The following is a 7,366-nucleotide window of genomic DNA, read 5'->3' as shown; positions in this document are numbered from 1 at the left end:
GCCTATTCCAGTCCATTACAAGTAGGCTTTTGTATAAGAATGACTGCAGTTAATATATGTAAGCAACCCAGAACAAAGGAAAAAAAAACAGCAGGTTTTTCAAGACAATGCCAGACAAGCAAACAATAGACATAGCCAGTGTGGGATTTCAAAGACAACCAACAGTGACCTAATTGTTCTCCCATCAAAGTCTACGGGGGTTTTGGTATTGATTTCCAATATAGCTACCCTTAGTATAAGCTGAAAGTTAACGGGAGTGAAAAGACCTCTCCTCCACCTTCAGTTTTACAGACTGCCTCTTCCTGTTCATAACTGCAGAGTTCTTCTTTTCATGGCAGCTATGAAACTTTGTATATAGAAAAGTCATAAATATTCAACTCTATTGAATTTTCTCATCGTGCAGCTTGGAAGTGGGAAGCAAGGCAGGAAAAGCAGCATCACAGAAGCAGAAAAAAATCTGCAAACATTGCAGAGTCCCTCTGCAGTAAGTCTGATATGTGGGTTTATTAATTTATTTTTTTTTTGGGGGGTGTGTGTTGCAACAAATTTTAATCTAGGAAGATATGAGGTGGATTCAAGGAGTGCCTGACTCACTGGGCAGAAAGAGAAGGTAAGAGCCTACACTGCAATGCTATTGCAGCCCAGGAACCGTTGAGATCAAAATCCTATCAGATTACTGCTGTAATTTAATTAAACGCTCAGACATACACACACTTGCGTTTATGTACACGGGGCGTCACACCCCCAAACGTCCTCTGAAAGCACATTATGTATTTGTATTGCAGTAATAACAAAGCATTGTTGGCAGTGATATTTTTAATTTGTTCCCTGCCATTTGGGGCACGTGAAGCAGTCCCCTCACTACAACTTTGGGCAGGGACAAGGCACCTGAGCAGGACGAGGCCAGCAAATGAAGAGCACATGGGTCTGGTGCTCTGCCACCCCTCTGTTTGCATGGGACAGCTCAGCGCCTGCTCAGCAACTATTTTTCATATGTTGGTTATTTAGGATATGGTAACAAATGCATGTTTATGTATCAATGCTAATTATGCCAATGTAAAGGAAGCCAAGATGATATTAATGATCCTCCCTGCACTCCGCTTTGATTTTGTTTCCATTTGATTCATGGAGCTGGCCTCACTTGGTGTTGGGAGGCGGCTGAGGTTTAAAAGCACACATGATGGATCTCTCCTGAGCAGCTACCCAGCAGCCTTTGTAGCCAGGGTCACGTCTCAAACCATTCCCTCGCTCGTAATCATGTCAGAGTCAATAAACATTTAGATCTGAATACCAAATGTAGCAGCGCTGGTGGTTTAGATTAAGAAGGAAGGAACACGGTCAGGAAAAGAGACTGCTCTATCGGTTTTCTCCATCACGACGTCTTTGATCAATACAACTCACATCTCTCACCACCCATCCCACCTCCCGAGAATACTCTACCTGGAGGCTCTCATTAAAAAACATGATTATTCCCTCTGTATTTTTACAAAACCTTGAAATTTGATCTGTTTGGGTCTTTCTTCAAGGTAAGACCTGATCTTCTCTGCCGTGAATCTGCAAAGCTAACAAAACAATTCAGACGTTCATGAGGTTGTTTCCAATGTCACCAGGACAGATCATAAATTTCACCACTTCTGCCCAAAATGGGAGATAAGCTCTAGGCTAAATTGCAAACTCAGCTTAGTCAGCTCAAGGCTGAGCCCGAATGCTTCTGACACCCCCGCACATATGTTGAAGTGCTTGTAGTTAGCCTCTGGCTTTCAAAATTGGCATTTAAGTAGATAGAGTTTGTGCTCCTCTGGGTCTAAAATAAATTCTACTGAGTGGAAAATAACGTATGTAAATTATTAGTCCCAAGATTGGAGTAATTAGAGGGTTAGCCGATTTATATCGCCAATTGCAACAACAAACAGAGTGCTACAGTCTGCTTCCTGCATCTAGCTGGACCGATTGGCACTTAATGACAGGGAAATTGAAGGTATGCTGCCGAAAAGGCAGCCCTCCCAGATGACAGCTGGGGCTTGTGGACTGCCTTCTATTATTTTTCTGCCAATGCCATATGCAGGTTGCTTGAAATCTCACCTTTGTGGGAAATGGGGGGAAATGTGGGACTTACGACTGACTGAACATTCACAGACAAAATCTCATCTGAAGCAATGCTCGTTTTTAAGTGGTTTCAAATCATCCATTCACAGCAATCACCAGAGGGATGGGTTCACTGTGGCAAAACAAGAACAGCTTAGGAAATGTTTTCAGTACTTTTCAGTAAATCCAGAATAGCCTTCTGGGGACCCTTCCTTTCAGCAACTTATGATCTAGGCAGATTTAGAAGAGAGAAGTAGAGAAAAAGGAATAATGCCTGGCAAGAAGTGGAGCCTGACATAGGTGCGTTCACATCAGCTGCATCACACCTAAAGTAATTGCTGTGGCAACACAGCCAAATTTTTCATTGTTGTGGACCTTGCCGAGATATCCACACCAAGGCAAACTTGTAAAAACTCCTCTTGTGCTTTGTAACGTCATGCAGTGAAGGCTGGTCTTCAGCAGCCTTGAAAACAGATACCTTCTGAGGACCTGTGCCCATCCCCTTTCATTTCTGATGTGTTTTATCTGCTGTGCTCTGCAGAATGTTTCACCCATCAGTACCAGGCAGTTGGGTTAAGCAATTCTATGCCGTGAAGTAGACAATTTCAACGCCATGCAACTTTGACATTTTTGGACATGTTAATCAGTGAATGGTTGCATTTAGGGGTAAAAAGTGAAAGAAAGAGAGGAGAGAAATAGATAAATTAGAACTCCCTAATTGATTCAGAAACCGAAAGGATCAAGAACACTTTGGATTATTTATTCGCAGTTAACAATTTATCCAGCCCTAATTACAGCCGCTAGAACATTTTCTTAGCTGCAATATTAATTATACTTATTTCATGGCTGCTATTTATGTGAACGGAAGATGAAATATGCAATTAGGTGATCAGATGCTACAGAAGTATCACTGATAATTTCTTTCACAATAGGTATCATTATCCTTTTAGAACAATGCTACAGGCTGGGTGTAATTGCTGCCCATCATTTAGCAGGGAGTACAAAGACTCCCAAAAGAGCCCTTATGGAGCCAGAGGGCAGGTCCGGGGCATCTTCTGCCCAACAAGCACGCACAAGTCACCCAAAACAAAGGCACATGCATGCAGAAAGGCTTCTCTGTGAAAGCTTGAGCATCAATTACAAACACAAAAAGAAACAGAGAAGCTCTGGGCTGCCAAGAAACACCAGAGCCAAGTCAAGACAACACAAAGCACACAGTCCTGGAAAAAGTCAAGCAAAGAGACTTCCGTGCCGATGTGCTGAGCTCAACCAGGGCTCAATGCTGCAGGCAAGGACGCCAACCAAGGACACCAACAAGCTGCAATCCCTGGGCTGGCAGAAGAGCAAGACTCTGGCTTTGCAACCAAGAAGAAATTCAAAGCAACTCTTGATTCCATCACCATTTTCCCCAGCTATGGAAACAATCTATCATGACGTTTTATATTTAGCCAAACATTCGCGTCAAGAAGGATAAAAACAGGAAGAGCATTGATATCTGTTTCTTTTATGCTGCTCCCTGTATACAGCTTTTCAAAGGAGGTAACATTTTATTTGCATTCTGTAGGTATTAAAGCTGAGGCTCAGAAGAAAATAAAAATAAGCTAAAGCATTACTGTAAAGTGCAACAGAAAAAATAATATTTCCATTACAAAAGCTCCTATAGAATATATTAAAGCAGTAAGTTCCTAAAATTACATTTCATGGCATGTTAAAAAAAAAAAAAAAAAAAAAAAAGGGAAAAGGCAGAGATGGCATCTTCATTCCACAGAACCATAGCGTGGAATTACCAATAGGAGAAGATCCACATTGAAACCTGACAGAAGGCATACTGGTGTTACCTTTCCTTACTTGACATCTCATACACTTTGTTCCCATAAAAGTCTTCTTCCTTGGAAAAGACCAGAGGAGAGCTACCCCAGGGCTTTGGTTTTCTCACTTACAACTGAGAGGAATGTTCTGCAAACTGTTTTTTTTTTTTTTCCCCGTTCTCTCAGCAGGAGTCTATTTTGGTCAGTGTTGTGAGCCCTGCTTGTAAGGTTAGCTGACTGATTGCCTTTTCTGTGTGGAAAATGAGAGCGCCACCACAGATTCAAGGATTTCCTTTTAGAAAGAGAAGTATAAATATAGGAAGATTAGCATGCATAATATTTAAAGTCACAGCAACCTGTGTGATTTATTTTTATCAGTCCATTTGAGTGTCACATTTATAGGAAATGTAAACTTTAACTAAAAGGAACCTGTTTTGCTTGTATTTTGCTAGAACACAGAACAAAGCCAAGCCAGACTTGTAATTACTGCGAGTTTACAGAATTTTGAAGGCCCCAAAAATGACGTATGTTTGCAGAATGCAGAACACTTTGGGCCGTGATCTGCTGTAGGAGGTGTGGCCGCGTGGCTGAATCTCGGAGCGGTGAGATGTCACCTAGCAGGCACCCAGCAGTGACAAATGCTGGTTCCCAGGGAAATGGCAAGGAGCCGAATTGCTGCTAGGAGCCTGCCGTGCCCTGGTAGGGTGCAGCTCTCACCCCAGAGCTGGGTGAAGGCCATTTGGTGGGTAAAGGTCTCCTGAAAGCTCCGCCAGAAGGGAAAATTTAAAGGGACTGCATTGGTCTGGGCCAAATTATGAATAGGTGAAAGTGTAGTTTCCACCATTTTTCGTTCACATCAGCTGTTCCCTTCTGCTAATGCCCAGTTGTTTTTGTCAGGCAAAACTGTTCTGTTAACCTGAGCAGCGTGACTTTTTATTTAAAATACTAAAGTATTATGCTTAATAATTAATACCAAACTATTTCAAGGTGACCAGCGTGAAATGATTAAATATTCTCAAATGAATTTTAAGCAGGAGTTTCCTTGACAATACTTTGATATTTTTTTAAACTTTAACTGCTATTCACAACAGAATACCAATTTTCAAATACTTCAAACTTCTTTTGCTAACCAGCTTTTGCCAGTAAAAGTGCCTTATGCTTTTATATCTGACCTAATTTTCACTGTTTCTTTGTCCACTCAATAAATACTAGCTCCTCATACAGCTCTCTCGGAGTTCAGTGCAGGAAGTATATCTCTGTGGGGAATTCTTTTTTTATGGCCATGACACATTTCCTTCCAAATTTTGACCTGTACTGATTTCCTTAGGTGACCTGGGCTTGCCACGGAGAAGTATACGTAGCTTAACATACTGGAGGCCCTAACAGCCCTGCTGTAGCTTATGGAGCAGCCCTGGTTCTGGTTAATCCGGATAAATACTCCCTTTAGAAGACACCTGGTGTTTTACCGTGGAGATCAGAACTTGCTGGCTGAGTAAAGAGAAGGGTTTTTTTGGAGCACGGCCCCTTCAAAGCAAAGGGGGCTCCAGTGCTGCTGCTCAGCACCGTGCGCCGCTCCTTAGGCCCGAGCCACATGATGGATGGCGTGCATTGTTGGAAGACAAAGCTGTTTATAAATATCCCAGCCCATGACAAAGGGGCTGATCTCACTTAGACCAATTTTAGCCCAGCTTTACATCAACTTATATGAAAGAAGATCCATAACATATAAATTCTGGAAAGTAAAGTTTCTCCCAGAAATGTGATCTGCTTCCTGTATTTAAACGATATTTATGCTCCCTCCTTGCAGGCTGAGGTCTGCAGGGATATTTTTTCCTGAGGAAAGATTGCTTTATGATGCTCTGCTCATGCTTGTATGCAGTCAGTCCCCTCTGCATTTAGAGGGTCTCTACCTTTTTGCTTTCCCAGCAGGACACAGCAGCAGAGGCATACAGAAGAAGGGGATCGATCACCACTATGAGCTGGTCACCTGGTGGTATAAGGGCAGACATAACAGCGTGAAAATTTCTGCATCTCCTAACAAAGGCTGCAAAGACAAATGCATAAGAAACTAGTTAAATAGCCCTCTCCCTCCATTTTAATGAACATAAGTAATGAAGCTATCTTCCCACCTCTCCCGTTTATACCCTCGCAACCCATTGCCTGCCTGCCCTTCTTTCCAGGCCTGACAAGAAACATCCAGAGTGTCTCAGACACATCCCACTCAAGCTGCCAAAATCACATGTCTGAGGCTGGTGATGAAGGCGAGCCAGAAGATCAGAGAAATGCCGCAGCAGGTCATCCAGAAGAATCTGCTCTGGAGGGGAAAGCACAGTGCAAGCAGGCAGAGTCCATTAATAACAGACGTGCTTCTTTCCACTTCAGAGCTCCGGAGGTGCAAAGCTTCAGACGTGCGAGACTTGACAGGCCTGCAGCACTTCTAATTGGGGTGTGTGGACAGGGGCATTTGGCACCACTGAGATGGTCTGAGGAGAAAATATACCCTTTCAGTCATCCGAAAAGAGTGAGACACTTGTCACAGGCAGAAACGGGTGGGAGACAGCAGCTGAAGAGGTCAGGACATTGCAGCCAGGTCAGCAAGAAGCCCAGAGTTTAGGCCCAGAGTGGGAGGGGAGTGCCTCAACCATCAAACATGCAGAGAAGAAACGCAGCTGTAGGAAATGCTGCGGGGGAGCAGCCATGCAGCTGGAGGGGGTCAGCATTGCTGAGCCGAAACACAAGACTCGCCGGCATCCAGAAGAAGGAGTCACTGAAACCAAAATTAAAAACCAGCAAGCTCCGTGGCTGCCAAGCTCCCAAAAGTAGGGACACCTGGTGGGTGTGCTGCTGAAGCAAGGTGTCACCTCTTCCATGGGCAAGCCTCTGAGGGGCTGCCCCAGGATGAAGAGGGCTCACACCTCAGGTATGAGCAACAAAACATTCATCAGCTTCCCCTCTGAAATACGCTGCAGGGCTCGTGATGCTTAGGAAAAACTCACCAATATAATCTCCATAATCAAAAAGAAAACAAATTCTTTGAGCATTAACTTGCTTTTTTTTATTGTGAATCATTCTTCCCTTCGGCTCCTGTGCTCTTGGATTCCATACTTTAGAATGACAAGAACTTGAATTTTGTTTTTCTTCTTCCTTTATAATCTCTCCAGGGCTAATTTTTATATCACCTTCCACATTAATGTCCTGTTGGCTCTGTTGGTCTACAAGAAGTCGTAAAGCTTACTTTACAAAGGAAATCTAGCTTGATCCTGATCTTTCCTTTATTAATATTAACAAACGATGGCTTCATTCAAGTCCACTGTCTAAAACTAGTGAAACGGGAAAAATAAAACCTCTGTGATTCCTCCATTGTTTGCTCTATAAACCCTAGAGAGACTGCACAGCTCTTTTCTCTATCATTTCTACTTCAGCAAAAAAGTTCCTAGCCACCCTTCTGAAGCTTAGCATTAGGTTCACTTTTT

Source organism: Anas acuta, chromosome 3 (assembly GCF_963932015.1).
Source record: "Anas acuta chromosome 3, bAnaAcu1.1, whole genome shotgun sequence".
In the NCBI taxonomy this organism is placed as follows: Eukaryota; Metazoa; Chordata; class Aves; order Anseriformes; family Anatidae; genus Anas; species Anas acuta.
Note: the sequence above shows the minus strand (reverse complement) of the source record.